The sequence below is a fragment of the Magallana gigas genome, chromosome 1 (genome assembly GCF_963853765.1).
Source record: "Magallana gigas chromosome 1, xbMagGiga1.1, whole genome shotgun sequence".
Classification (NCBI taxonomy): domain Eukaryota; kingdom Metazoa; phylum Mollusca; class Bivalvia; order Ostreida; family Ostreidae; genus Magallana; species Magallana gigas.
In genome coordinates, this window is record NC_088853.1 from 72,856,132 (window position 1) to 72,872,607 (window position 16,476).

General features: G+C 35.1%; 1 long non-coding RNA gene across 1 annotated transcript in view; it reads right to left on the bottom strand.

Moving 5' to 3' along the window:
* LOC136274129 (uncharacterized) overlaps nucleotides 1-16,476 on the bottom strand; it is a 32,390-nt gene that overhangs the window by 13,406 nt on the left and 2,508 nt on the right. The window contains exon 2 of the long non-coding RNA XR_010712424.1: nucleotides 9,381-9,483. This is a non-coding gene — a long non-coding RNA (uncharacterized lncRNA). The remainder of the gene's footprint in view (nucleotides 1-9,380; nucleotides 9,484-16,476) is intronic.

Here is a 16,476-nt window from a genome sequence, read left to right on the forward strand (position 1 = left end):
GTGTACAAATTTGTTTCCTGGTTATGTGTGTTCATTTTTGGTAGTGCTACCGTGTTGAGTTATACCAACATTTTCCTGGATACATGTTGTTGGGCCTAACCAAGGAATATCTAATATGTGGAGCTCTCGTCATTCTGTGTCTGTTACTTTTTACAATTATTGTAAAGGATAAATTAAATCAACGATCAGGACAAATGCGACGATACTCTTCCCCTCAGCATGACAGTGCGACGTCTCAACCATATGACAAATCTACTTTATCAGACTCGCCGGTGTACAATTGTAACCGAACAGCTCTGCAAATTCCCGTAAAACGTACATATAGCGGAGATGGAACAAATATATGGACAGAGTTTATTCGCTATTTTGAGAATATAAGTGAACTTAACTCATGGGACACTGATAGGAAACGGAGGGTATTTCTTACAGTTTTGCGAGGACAAGCGGAAACTTGTGTCTACGGATTACCAGAGTCTGTGCGGAACGACTGGATACAAATCAAGGAAGCTATGGATAGCAGATCTGGGCACAAGGCTATTAAAGGTCTTACGCAAGGAAATAGCCAATCAAACTGAACTTAGTCAATTGTAGTTTCATATATATAGAGACAATTTCTTTTCTGTCTTCCATTTTTGGCACCTTATTTTAGGCATATAGTACTAGTATTGATTTTGGACTCAGTGGCTAGGAGAACTATTACTTTAGGGGAATTGGCACACTAATTTCAATGGAACTATTTCTTTTAGATGCGCATGATGCAACTTCCTGGATGGTGCTGAGCCTGTTTGTCAACATGTGGAACCCACGTGTACTTGGGGATAGGTATGTTTACTCTCAATTATCAGTCTTAGAAACCGCATTAGGCGTTATTTTTCTGATCTAAAATTTTTCTTGAAGCATTTAACTAAAATTTCTCTTTCACGAATTATATGCTGAGAGCATAGTTAATTAATTAACTGAATTAAAGCTATATAGTAACATATAGTGAAATTAATTCCTTGTGTAAGACCTGAAGGAAAGTTACATGACAGAGGCTAAACTGCATAAGAAGAGAGATACTGAATCTTTCAGAGATTTTGAACAGGCTATTTATGATTTACATAGCCGAGCTTATCCAGAAAACCGGGATTACGCACAAGAAGGAAGCGTCAAGACCTTTGTCGGACAACTGCAGTGAAAAGGAAGGTTTCCGTTTAGCTGTAAAAAGAACTCGTTCAGGAATGCTAGATGTTGCGGTAAAGTCAGCCATGCAGGAGGAGTGCATCAGTATGACAGCAAAAAAGAAGAGGGATGTTAGGTATCCGAGACCTCCGGTATATCATATTCCAAGTGGGACACAAATTCAAGGTGATGCCAGACCAATGAACAATCAAATCAACAGATCATATCAGAATTACGATAGAGCAAACCAGAGAACTGCCACTGTAAATAAAGACCAAGCTAAGAGAATATGTTAGCAATGTGCTTCACCATACCACGTGATACGGGACTGTCCTAAGAGAAATTTTGGAAATAAAATCAACTTTAAGTTAAACGGGAGAGGACCGAGGCAGTAGGCCGTGCGTCGGTCGTGGTGCGCGAGAGGCCTAGTACAGATATCAAAAAGTGTAACGTTTCCACTGGAAATGAATTAGGCGACAGATCTGCATCAATTGTATTCCATTCTGTGGACCAGTATTTAAAGAAACGAAAACAAACACTGCAGAGCATGGTGATTTTACTACAAGGTGGACTAGTTCCGGAGAAAGTCAGCATGTCATAAAGGGGACTCGGGGCATGAAGATTCCAGGATTGGTCGAAGGAACGCCTTTGGAATTTCGAATTGACACTGGTGCGATAAACACATGTAACAGAGGATACGTATTACGGTATTCTACCAGAAAATAGACCTGTACTTGACCGCGCACACAAGAAGTTTCATTCAGCGGATGGCGGCGATTTAGATGTTCTTGGTACAACCATAATGCTACTCTCATTTGGTGTTTTAGACATTCATTTCCGAGCATTTGTGGGAAAAATGAAGTGCAACTTACTGGGACAAGATTTCATGGAAGAATTTAGAGGTATATGGGACTATGATACTACATGGTTAGTGCTTAGCTGTGTGCTGGGTAAGAGGAGAAACAAGATGAATAAGAGTTCCAAAGTGGTGTCTGTGGAAGATTGTGATATTCCAGCAGGACATGAAGCTATTGTGAAAGGAAGACTGGCCAGCACAGATGTTTACGGCGAAGGAGTGTTACTGCCATTAAAGAAGTTTATACATGAGCATGGTATAATGGTGGCCCATGCTTTGATATCAGTCAAAAGTAATGAAATTGATGTGATAGTGCGTGTGTTTAATCCAAGTGATAACGATGTGAAGGTGAAACAGAATATTTATCTAGCGCTGTTTTCACCTTTATTACGTTCGAGTGCTTCAGTTCCGGAAAATGTGTAAAGTGTAAATACCGCAGGAGTTTCCGAGGAATTAACGGATCATGTGTGCGACCTGTATAAAGATGGGTGCAAACTCTTGTCACCTGAGCAGTCCCAAAAATTCCGAAGGAATACAGCACCAAACTGCATTTACTGATCCTAATAAGTTTATGGTAAGGGCGAGGATAGGAGGGCATTCGATTAAACTTAGAGATGACACACCGTTTAAGGAACCGCCAAGGAAAGTTCCAGTATTTAAGAGAGAAATTCTGGACAAAGAAATTGGGAATCTACTTGAGAACGGGCTTATAGAAAAATCAAATAGTCCATGGTCTTCCTCATTAGTTCTAGTACAGAAGAAGGACAAAAGTTGGAGGTTGTGCGTTGATTACAGGAGATTAAATACCCGCACAGTGAAGGATGCATACCCCATTCCGAGAGTGTCGGATGACTTAGACTCTCTAACCGGATTTAAGTGGTTTACATCATTAGACCTGAACATGGCTTACCACCAAATTCCAATGAATGAACATGACAAAGAAAAAACAGCATTTGCGATTCCAAGAGGAGGACTTTTTCATTACAGAATCATGCCATTTGGACTCTATAATGCACCTGCAACCTTTCAAAGAGTGATTGAGCAAGCTTTGAATGGTTTACAATTGCAAGTGAATCTTTTATATCTTGACGACATTATAGTGGTTGGAAGAGATTTTGAGGAACACCTGAATAATCTTAATTTGGTGATCAATTGTTTGAGTGAGGCAAATCTCAAACTCAAAGCAAAGAAGTGCAATTTTTTTCTGCAAAGAAGTTTCGTTCCTCGGACACAGTGTATCATCAAAAGGAATTAAAACAGACCCAGCTAAAACTAAAGCAGTGGATGACTGGAAGCGTCCTACAAATAAATCTGAATTACGAAGTTTTCTAGGATTAGTGTCACACTACTGCATTAAGGACTTTGCGAAAATTGCAAAATGCCTACATGCATTGACTAGTAAACATGAAAAATGGGAATGGACTTCAGAGTGTGACAAGGCATTTGAATGTCTCAAGGAAAAACTAGTGACGGCCCCTATATTAGGATATCCAGACGTTAACGGAGGAATGTTAGTATCAGATACAGACGCGAGCTACCATTCAATTGGAGCCGTATTATCACAAATTCAGGATGGAAAAGAAACAGTCATTGCTTATGCTAGCAGAACTTTGAGTAGTGCTGAAATGAATTATTGTGTGACCCGGAAAGAGATGTTGGCACTTGTGTACTTCGTGAAACATTTTAAGCAGTATTTATTAGGACGCCAATTTCTGCTACGAACAGATCATGGATCTTTAGTATGGTTACACAAGTTTAAATAACCCGATGGTCAAATAGCAAGATGGATTCAACAGCTAGGACCTTACAATTTCCGTATAGAACATAGACCTGGGAAACGCCATGTAAATGCGGACGGATACATTCAAAGGAATTGCAAACAGTGTAAAATGGATGTAACAATCAGAGATGAATTCAGAGGAGGAATGTTAAAAAACAGTGAAGACTTACGGAAAATGTGTATTGTTACGTGTGATTCACATGAGGATGAAGATTGCGATATTGTGAAACTTATCTATCCCGATAACGATAATACCGTTTGTTGTATATCTACGAGACAAATCGTAATGTGAGAACAGAAAAGAAAAAAGAGCTAATAGACCCCAACGGGCAAAATCTAGGAAACAACCGCTAATGGAGCTGAAAAATGAAAGTATAAGAAAACATCAAATAAATGACGAAGGACTGGCAGAAATTCTCCGACTCAAAGAAAATAATTCCAACAAACCAGCAATTAACTCAGTTTCAAACAAAAACTTTGAATTTTAGACAGGACGAATGACCATCTTTAAGTTCTCATTAAAGATAGCTTAAAAGTGTTTAAAGGTAGCTTAAAGACGATCTTTAAGCCACCTTTCAGCTATATATGTTGCTTAAAGGTGGCTTAAAGGAAGCGTAAAGATGGCTTAAAGGCAGCTTAAAGACTATCTTTAAGCCACCTTTAAGCCACCTTTAAGGACAACTTATAGGTCCTTAATGTCCACACTTCGTTAAACCACCTTTAAGCTACCTTTACGCCATCTTTAAGCCACCTTTATGCCATTAAAAAAAATGTTAATTCAATATTGTGCTTAATTTACCAACAAAATGTATTAACTTTATGAAAGAAAAGGTATTAAAAACGGTTTTTGTTCTAGAAAATAGATTGAAAAAAAAACAAAAAAAATCGCCCACGGTGAGAGTTGAACCCAGGACCCTTTGTTTACTAGCATCACCACACTTCATCTGCACCACGGTAACTTTCATATATATGGGTGTTTTTATATCCTATATATCAGTGGATATTGAATCAATGTATTGAATGTGTTTACTTGTAATGATTTTGACAAACCATTCAGTTTGTAAAAATCAATTATATTTAATTTATAAATTACATGCATGCATGTATTTAGAATGAAATACGGAACTTGGTCTTCAGTGAACAAAAATATATTATACCTAAATGGAAACCGTTCGGCTAACTAGTAGGCTTTCTTAGTTAATAAATTTAAACCGAGTAGATATACGTTCATCTAATTTATAGCTATAGAAATGTCAGAAAGAAGATGAAATCATTTCTTTTATTAAATGCATTGAAACTGTTAGGGTATTTGTTCAATTTCCCGCAATTTCCCGGTTTTCATGATCGCGGCGCCGTTCCAGTCTGTTTAAATATTTAATTGTATACATGATTGTTAAACAATTAGTTCTATAACAAACAATATTACCAATTAGCGGTGACGTATTTACTGCATGTGGCAATTGCAAATGATGTATACATATACTTGCATGTACATACAATTGTATGATGTACCAGGCCGGGTATGTGACATATTTACCCTTATACATATATTTAAAAAATTAACCCCTATTTATGATCACCGGTACATTAATTAATTAGACTCAAGATTCTACTCTTACATACATGTATCGTTAATTTGTAGACGTAACATTTTTGAAACCCAGAGCTAGGAAATAATACTTTGAAAATGAATTACAAATGGAAATTAACTTTTATTCACTAGACTTGTCGTATACTCGTACATACTAAAATTCAACGCCTTTAGAAACCCTGACGTGCACATGGGCACACAACACACATGTTGGGTATATCTTGTATATTCTGTGTTAGTTCCAGGGGTTTTCATAAGTTGGACAAACAATAGACTTTAATTAGATATACACAAACGTGCGCCTGGGCACACGACACAACTGTTGTGTATATCTTGTATATTCTGTGTTAGTTCCAGGGGTTTTCTTAAGTTGGACAAACAATAGACTCTTATAAGATATACACAAACGAACAAAACTATGTCTAGACAAACAAAGCAGTAATATCCTGCCCGATATAACAAACGCAGTTGAGAGTCTTTTCACTTTAACATGTATCTAGCAGATCTAGAGTTAGAAATAATGAAAATTGAAAAAAAAAATACAAACCTTAAACCGATTATCAAATTAATTAAATCATGCATTTTTGGTTCATTATCTTTATTTTGTTTAATAACTGAATGAACTGAGAGAGAGAGAGAGAGAGAGAGAGAGAGAGAGAGAGAGAGAGAGAGAGAGAGAGAGAGAGAGAGAGAGACAGACAGAGAGAGAGAGAGAGAGAGAGAGAGAGAGAGAGAGAGAGAGAGACAGACAGACAGATATTTCGATTAATTTATAATAGGAAACAAACATACTTTAATTAGTTTCATGCACAGATTAAGATACATGTATAGAGACTGCGCTTACCCCTACAATAATTTTGAAACCCCCAAAAATTATAAAGAATTCTATAACGGCATCTGTGTCCATCGGAGCGGTGTTGATGATAGCGATCTGTGTTTAATGGAGCGACAAATAAAACCGCCTGAAACACCCCCCCTTCCTTGGAAATTATATAATCACTCGGATGACCCCCTCCCATCACCATAAAGAGCTTTTGCATTTATTATATATTTATATTGTTCAGTTCGATCAAACTTGACTTAAAGGGAACTTAAAGATGGTTTAAAGACAACTTAAAGGGAGCGTAAATGCCACTTAAAGATGCTTAAAGGTGGATTAAAGGTGACTTAAAGATTGTATATCCTTTAAGCCACCTTTACGCCACCTTTAAGCCACCTTTGAGGACTTGCTTAAAGATTGTTTTTCGCCCTGTGTTAATTTTGGTTTTCACGATGGGAATTACTACATGTAAAAAATGGAGTCCTGTGCTATCGATGGATGGAAAACAACTGTAAAAAACTTAAAATATGTCCTCCGAAATCATTGTGTGATGTAGTGTTGTGGCATATTCATAATTCTGAAACATTTGGACATTTGGGAATAAGAAGAACCTATGCAAAGTTATGGCGAACTGTTACTACTGGCCACATATGCGACGATATGTTCAGGATTATGTTAGTTCATGTGACATATGTGAAGAGAGGAAAAACCCAAGCTATAGAAAAGGGGCCTACATGAAAAGATATCTGGCAGGTGGAAAGTTCGAGCGAATCGCTATTGACATTACTGGACCATTTCCGAAGTCAGAGAACAGAAATCTCTACATTCTTGTGGTTGCTGATTACTTCTCAAAATTTATGGAGATATTTCCACTACCAAACATAGAAGCTGAGACAGTTGCAGATGAAATTTTCAAAGGATGGATCAAAAGGTACGGAGAAATTCACACCGACCAGGGGAGCCAATTTGAAAGTCGATTATTCCGAGAAATGTGTAAAGTGTTACAGATAAATAAAACCCGGACAACAGCTTTCCACCTGCAATCAGACGAAATTGTTGAACGTCTTAATAGAACCATCAAAGACATGTTATCTAAATATCTAACAGTACATCAGACAGACTGGGACAGATACGTGGATGGTTTAGTACTAGCTTACAATACCACCCCCATGAAACAACTGGGATCACACCTTACAGAATGGTGTTTGAAAGTAAAGCTTCCATACCTTTAAATATAATGACTGAAATTAATGTTACAGAGGAAGAACCATCAACTAATGAATCAGCATACGTAAGAGAATTAGAACTAGAATTAGCAACAACTGGTGAAATATTGCGGGAAATTATTGGAAAAATATCTCAACGCCAGAAACGATACTACGACAGAAAAGTGCGAGGAATAAATTATGACATTTGTGAACTAGTCCGTCGTAATAAGCCAAAGATAATTACATGAACAAAAGCAAAACTTGCAAGATCTTGGACAGGCCCTTGGACCATAGTGCAGAGACTGGGTGATGTCCTGTATCAAATAAAACACTCAAAATCATCAAAATTAGTAGTGGTAAATGCTGACAACTTTGAGCCGTTCAAGACAAACGTTCCTGGAGCCGCATATGATAACTTATATCGAGACGATGATAATGACAACATGACGGGTGGTGAAGAATTACATGGCGGCGGCGAGACAAACAAGAAGCTACAACCAGACGATACAGCTGGATCTGAAGTTACGGACAATACAGTACCCGATGACCAATCAGAACGAGGTTTTATTAACGAAATTTGTATTGACAACACCCAAATTTCCGTCCCCAAGACAACGCGCCCAGGACGTCAAATAAGAAGACCGAAAAAATATTTTGCCTTCACTCTTTCATAACGCATAAAACAAGCAAGATGTTACTACGTGGATTATTATATATGCAAATATTGTGAAATTTAAATTGTGCGACGAAATAATTTAGAGAGACATAATTTGCGTATGACATTGTTTTTCTTCTATGTGTTTAATACTATGTCGATAGTAACATATATAAAATATGTAAATATTGCTTTTGAAGTAACATGTTTTAATTTGACTTTTGTTTTTATTGCGCGTAATTCGTATATATATTCCTAGTTTTTAAGATTTTGTTACGCGCTATCTTTATATTTGAACGGAGTTAAATCTTAAGGCAGATGGAGTTGTAACGGTTGAATATCTTATCTCCATTATAGTATTCTTCATTAATTAATTGTTTACACATTACACATTGTGTACACTTAGGCTGTAAATCTTATCAGTATCTTAATCGCCCCTCTAACCTCACCCCCTGCTGACTCCACCCTGACCATTAATTATATAATTATACAGTGTATTGACTCCTGATAGTCAGGATCCTAAAATATGTTCCTGATCGTCAGGAGCGGATCTTTGGTATATATATAGCGCGACAAAAGCTAGTACACAATTTACTGAGAAGATAGAACTTACTTAGATAGGACTTACTTAGCACTTGGATTATTAATTTCGCCTATTTTTTGGATTTACGTGTATATGTGATTGTGTTTACTTGGATTTTATACTGTAGATTATTTGTTTGGAATGTTTATATTTGTGATATGTAATAAACTGTGCACTAAAAATTTGACGTCTATTTTCAAAATGTGAGGAACTAAGATCATGGAAACTGAAAACATGAAAGGTGTTGTAAGACCGCTCGGTGCGGCGCTACAACCAATTGTCTACCTAAATGGGTAAACTCCTTCGTTTTTTCTCTTTCCAAATCTTTCTATCAAATTTATGACCTATCCAGTCTTGTCCCATGATCCCCTGCTCTTCGATTGGGCTCAATCGCAACTTCTCGGGCCTTTCCCGGCAAGCTTGGAAAATTTTCGAGCCTGCCGGAAAGGCCCGAGAAGTTGCGATTGCGATTGGGCTATACGTCACAGTAATGTTAGTCGTTTCGACATCCAACAGTTTCGACCCCAAGTCGTTTTGGTCCCGATAATGAATCATTAAAAAATACAAAAAAAGTTATTGGAATATTACTTTTTAAGGTATTTCATCATTATCTTTATTATTTACCGGTATATGTTCAAAGAAAACATTTTTTTTAGTGTGTGTGTGTGTGTGAGGCGGGGGGGGGGGGGTTAACACGACATCCTAAATAATATGAAAATTCCAAACCTAGAGGAAGAAGAAGGCGTGGTGGATCCAGAATTTACGTAGTGGTTGCGTGGATCCAGGATCCCGGAATTTCTGTACAGTGGGTGTGATGATGGATCTACTTCTGTAACACAAAAGTGGCATGTATAAAGGGATGGAACTCATGCCACAGATGACTTCTAAAGCAATCCTGTATGTCTACATTATAACCAATTAGCATTGGTCAGAATATGTTTTGATATTTGAAGACTTCTTATATTGTATCTTCCTACCCAGAACCCGATGACATGTACATGTACTATGTGACTTGTATTTAGCACGCTGTCTTGTTCTGCATAACAACGGAAATCGTTTATTTCAGAAGCACAAACATCGCACTTGTTGAACTGAAGTCACTGAACAAAATGCCATGAATAGTCGGCATATGCACTAATTTCAATCAAAAAAAAATCATACACGCAAAATTGAATGAAATTAATATGTTTTACGGTGCGACCGTTGGGGCGAGCACAGAGTACGATCAAATAATAAATTATGATAAATCAATAAAAATAAAAATAACAACTGTAAATGAATTTGATTGCAAAATAAAATAAAACATACCTTTTTTCAGTAAATTTTCATTATTCATAGTTTATAAGATTTGTTTTAATTTTTTAATTTATAAGTAAAACAATTGTTTAATATCAGATACATTGTTGTTTAATAATAAAGATTTTAATATAAATGTTCATTGCACTGTATCTCCCCTTTTAAAGTGATTGTAACGTCGGTTCATCCCCCCTTTTTTTTTGCAGTAGACATTTTTTCCTTAAACTTACATATAAGAATTGAATCATTATAGAGCATCCCGACCCCCCCCCCCCCTTAAACAAAATATTTTTTTTTTCAATTTACACATGGAAAATCGACTTATCATTTGATTTGCCCCTTTCACTATTTAATTTTTTTTTAATTTACGCTTAAAAATATTTGCTTATCATGGAATTGCGCCCCCCCCCCTTTGGAATCTCTTATAGCAAGCGAAGAGAGCTTTAAGAACCAGTGTGCGCGGGAAAAAGAACGAGCTGAACCTACAGTCCCATAATGCTCTATAATGTTTTAACCCGTGGTGCTATGCCAAAAATGGCCGACTTTTAACTCGTAATTTACGCTGACTTAAAGTCTGAAGACACGTTTTGAGTACCGTTTATGCTTTGGCGAGACTCAAAAGATATGTTACTTGCCGGTATACTTTCGTATTGAGTCGAGAAACGTAAACAAACTTAAGACGAACTAAGTTATGGATGACGTCACAGTGCACTCGCACTATATTTCCCGCGATAAATTTAGAGGGGTATCAAACATCCTGTAATGAGTGTACTGGATATTTCAGTATAGACTGCGATACGTGCCTCATTGACATATGATTTGTTTTTAATTTTGTTTAATGTAGAGATTTTATGTATACATGTATATACTAGCAAGAGCCATACTTTACTGTCATATCGATACATTTTAAGCTAATTGTGCATGCATTTACAGTAGGATGGTAAGTATATGAATAAGGGGGGAAGTAAACAATAGGACATTTTGAACTAAATAAAAAGGAATAACATGAAAAAATAAATATTTAGAAATATAAATGAAAAACGACCAGTACTTGCGTATTTTGAGAACATTATTCGAACACTTCCGCTCGGAATTTCATAGGAACAGACCAAATCTCGGGGAAGTCTTGAGAACTTTCATTCGAGCACCTCTTGATTTATTAAAAACTTAGCAATGATAAAGGAAACATTCCTAACACATTCGCAGGGGTGAACTAGCACCTTTACACATGCCGTGGAATACATGTAAGAGTAAGGACGCAATACTACACGTGTATTATTATATAGCATACACGTAAGAGTAAAGTAGAATTATTTACATGTGTATTTTGCTATGTAATACATGTTCGAATAAAGTAGCACTATTGCACGTGTATTCAGTAATTAAGTTTATAAATAGTTATATAATCAAAGCTGTCGACATTCTAATGAATGCTCAATATTATTTTTTAATTTAGCATCACTAGTATTAATGGCAGCATCTATGCAAAGTCATTGAGCGTCATTATTACTGTTTCAAAATAATAATTTTTAGGTCACAATACATTCCCTGACATCCTCCAACGGAATACAAGAAATTATTGGCGGATTTGGAGTCAAAAGAAATGCATCCATTGAACTATGAATATTGCATGGGATCCGAGTTCTATTTTCGTTATCTATACTATGCGAATTCGCCAGGGAGGGAGGGAGCACCCTGGCTTTGATCTGTGCATGCAATGCAGAAGAATACTAATGGACTCGGTTAAACGTCAACGATTTGGAACATAAAATACAAGTTTGGTTAATTGCATTTTATGATGAGTAAAGTGCAGATATTTATTGATAAAAATTTATATTGGTCAATTTTACTGATGTTCTGTAACGAAAACCATCATTTATAGACCTAGATGCTGGTCACTGCTGATTTTGAACTTGGGGAGGGGGGGGGGGCTCATTATCGTGTCAGCGAATACTATGACAGGACCTTCACTTTGAATATATTGTATATCATCATATCATCACATCATCGTATCATTGACACAAGTTCATGCATTTGAGATTTTTAATACAATTCTAATGCGTTGTTTATTGTTGACATTGAGCTTAAGAACGACACATCATGCAGATACGACAGCTATTAACATTTTATTTTTGATGATGAATTTTCGAAACAGTAATAGCCCTTGGTCTCAGGTTGTATTGTTTGAAATGGTCAGCATCTTAGTATTCGCTATGAAATTGATATTTTGCCATTCTGAATAAAATGTTGTGTGTTAGACAAACGAAGTTTTTATTTTGTGGCTAGAACCGCTTGTTTTGTTACATTGAAACACACAATACATAAGTAAGTATTGTTTATTATATTACAAAATCAGAAGACATGTGAATTCACGGCGCATAAATATGTTTTTTTTTTTCATATGAGAATATTTAGTGCTTCATTTGTCTTTAAGACAGTATACATTATCTCTCGCGTGTAATGAACATTTATTAATTTTCCTTTGTATTTTTTAAGTTTGTTTTGATCAATGATATTCTTCCCGAGAAATACGATGAGCAGTAAGATATCTTAACACTCAGTGTTTGTCTTTTATGAATGATACTCAAATTTGACAAAATCTTCTTTTTACTTTGAAAAAAAACTGCTATAAATGAAAATCAAAACAACGGTTTTTTCTGCACTTGGGAATAAATGTTTCAGAAACCGCTATAAATAAAAATGCATGTTTATAGGACTTTATATTGGAAAACCAAAGAAAATTCAACAGTTCTGTGAGATCTGTCCGTATTTAATATCATTAGATTGAAACATCATTTCTCAGGGGTGTACTTTTTTTTTACAAAACAGACTGAATCAAATTGAGATTTAAAAACAAGCACTCATGCGGAATCCATTTTTTTCGGATTGGTGAGAGAGAGGGGGGGGGTCCTTAAAATGCAACTACATTCGACACTCCCCTGACTGTTACCGTCGCTTTTATTTTTTGAATTTTACAAAAAGGGATTTAACAAACATAGATGTTCATTAAACGGACACATTTATCTCATACTTTAACACCTGCTCCATTGGCAGTGAATTTCAAATAAATAAAACAACAATATAGACACAATAACAATGCATCAAGTGAAGTTCCAATAAAGCACAGAAAAATATATATGATAAATCAAAAAATATGTTTCATCATCAATCTGTGGCCATATCGGCCAAGGGATTGAATCCCTGATGTAGGAACTATCAATTTCATTATTTAGTAAAACAGCTCTATATGGATATGATAATTATTGGTTGATATTTTTCCTTAACAATACGCCCTAGAGTCTTGACCCCTGACGCAGGGGCCTTGTATTTTACAATTTTAGTAGAAGGTTTAAGTGTCATCACAATTCTGCATTTAGTTTTATTTCTCTGCAAATGATTATAAAGTAAGGCACATGTCCAATATTGATTTAACGTTTGAACATTCAGACGTTAATACAAATGGTGTGCATGCGCCTATATAAATACTGTACTTGTGCATACACGTATATATATCAAATACTGTTAATGTATATAGGTGGCGATTGTTTTATCTTCTATTGCAATTTGACCAGTGTGTTAAGTTTCAGTTTTATTTACCTTAATTTTTAATTTTGCGCGCAAAATGGGAGAGGTGTCCGTTATTTATTTCTTTTTTTTTCAGTATTTGTTATTCGAAAAAACCTATATATTTCCAAAAAAGTAACCCTCCCCTCTCCTCGAATTTTTACCTGTCTGTGATATATTTTGTGCGGAATATGGCGATTTAGATATACAGAACCAACAGTATCACATGAACAACAACACAATGCCAGTCCTGTCACAGTCTTTTGGGTGTGGTCACACCGTAAAAGACAGTTGTTCGAATATTTATATGTCATCGTGTTTAAGACTCGGTCAGACTTAAATAGCAGGGCATTTTATTATTTTGTTATGGTGTCACAATCATCAATCTTTAAATTCAATGGACGATATGATTTTAATAGGAATTAAGTTTATTCAATTAGATTAGTTTTGTTAAAGAATACTACATTGCAGCAAAAATACAAAAATAGAAATTGCTTACCACGGGCCGAGTCCTAAAAAGTAAATTTCGACTATGAATGTACTTAGAGAAGATAAACAAATCAAATTAAATTACCGTATGATAATGACATTCAGAGTTTATAAAGAGGACAATTAATCATGGTGATGTCACAATACGCATATCTTTTTCGGCAGTGGGTATAATAATAGAATACAAATCAAATCTATCTATTTCTACGATCTTTTTTTTTAGATTAATTTATCGATACCACTATGGGCTGTCATACTTTGTAACAAGATTAGTTAAACTGATTGTTTAGAATATAAAGACACTTGTTAGATGTTTGATACATTTAAATGTATTTATGTATGCATAAAATCACCGCGTGGAAATGTCAGTCAGACTTGATTAAATATGCCTTGACACGACTTGAGTTCAATTTTTTTTTCATTTTTATAGTTTTCTGTATTTATGTCCAGAGAGGTTAATTTCGGTGATTGAAATGCTTCGTCGAAATTTGAAAGTCAAGCATCAAGTTTCAAGCGAGATGCAGAGCGCTTTCAATTATCTAGTTTGTAAACAAAGTTCGAGTATTGTTATTGTTAACATGTTTATTGGGTTTAAATGGAATAGTGTTTCTAATTACCGAATATTTTATTAATAGTGTTTCTGATTACCGAATATTTTATCTATGAACATATTGCATAAATTTATCCTGTTTGTAAATCATTCAGAATGCATTTTAAAATTATCTTATACATTAAAAACGAGAAAAAATCGTTTCACAATTAAACTGTATTATACTTACTTAGTGACATGTAAATGTTAATCTCAAATCGTGTTTAGGTCCATAACAGGACATTTAATTATGTTCTGATAATGTTGCTAAACTCATACTTTAACTGAACGAGCCTAATGGATAGACTATAATTATAAGATTTATATTTTTTTATGATTTATTTATGTTGATGAATATTAAAGAATAAAGTTCCATAAAAATGTTTTTTAAATAGCTAAGCAATTGTTGGAAGCTTCCTACATGAAATCAAAAAATTACCCTGTGAAAATGTCACCTTTACTTTATAAAGAGTACAGTTTAACATTTTGTGATGGAGACTTTTTAAAACAATGGGTTTAATGCAATTTAAGTTTATCTTATCTAAAGATCTTTTTTTCTAGCATTGACTAAGCTTAAGGTCAGACGACACGTTCCTCGAGATTTTTTTTTGTATCTCCTCGTAATAAAGAGTTCCAATAAAAAACATTAATTTTATAATTACGTTACAAATGATCAAAATTTACTTGAATTTGTTTTTATGTGTACATGGTCGAGTGGTTAGAACCGTGGCCACTCACTTCCAGAAGCGTATAGGTTCTAGAGGACGTGAGTTCAAATCCCCGCCCCGGCGGAGATATACTTCTAATTTAGTGAATTTCGCTGTGCTGTATTTATTTTTATATCAGCAATTCAAGTGTATTTTCAAGAAGATTATATAGGAAACTGCATACTCTAGTATTTTGCAGAAATGCCTGGTAAGGTACCCTAATTTTTTGCAAGAAAGCTTGTCAAAGTAGTAGTAAACCATTATCACATTCCTGGAAAAAGTTATCTAAAATTGAGGAACGTGTCGTCTGACCTTAAGATTAATATATCGATAATACCAAGGGTTTTCAAACGCTGTAACATGTTTTGTTAAACTTATTAAATAGAGGACTGTGATACCACGTGGTATTGTGACGATGAACACGACTGTTAAATCAATCCATAAAAGAATATGATATTAAGATGTTTCAATATTTGAAAAGGCACACGTCATCGACCTGATTTTACCAACTGTCAAAGTATACAATACAAAGACAATTCTTAAAAGTTTGATACATGTTTAAGTGTGCATATGTGTAAAATTATCGTGTGTAAGTGTTAGTCAGACTTTATTAAAGAAGCATAGACACCACTTTAGCTCTTTTTTCTTTTTTTTTTTCTTTTTTTTTTTTTTGGACTTTATGAACGGTTAATATGGGTGAATGGAATGCTTAGTCAAAATCTTAAAGTCAAATATCGAGATATAAGCGAGATAAAGAATTCTCAATTATTTCGTTTCTTAACATAGCTCGAATTTGACAACCAATTGTTGGAAACTTGGTACATCAAATCACAGTGTGTAAATGTCGCCCATACTATATAAATAGGACATTTAATCATTGTGTGAAGGAAAAATTTATCTAGTTCTACGATCTTTTTGAGCAGTGGCTTAACTAAAGATTAATATATCGATAACACTAAGGGTTGTCAAACGTTGTAACACGACTTGTAAAACTGATTGTATAGAGGACTGGAAGATCACACGATATTGTGACGATGTACACGACTTTTAAATATATTAAGATGTTTCTTCTTTATGGAGGTTTGATAATTAAACACACGATTGTCGAAAATGTGACTTTTGAAACCCTAAATGAAATTAAAGATGAGTTCCATGTTTTACTTATATGTTCATCACT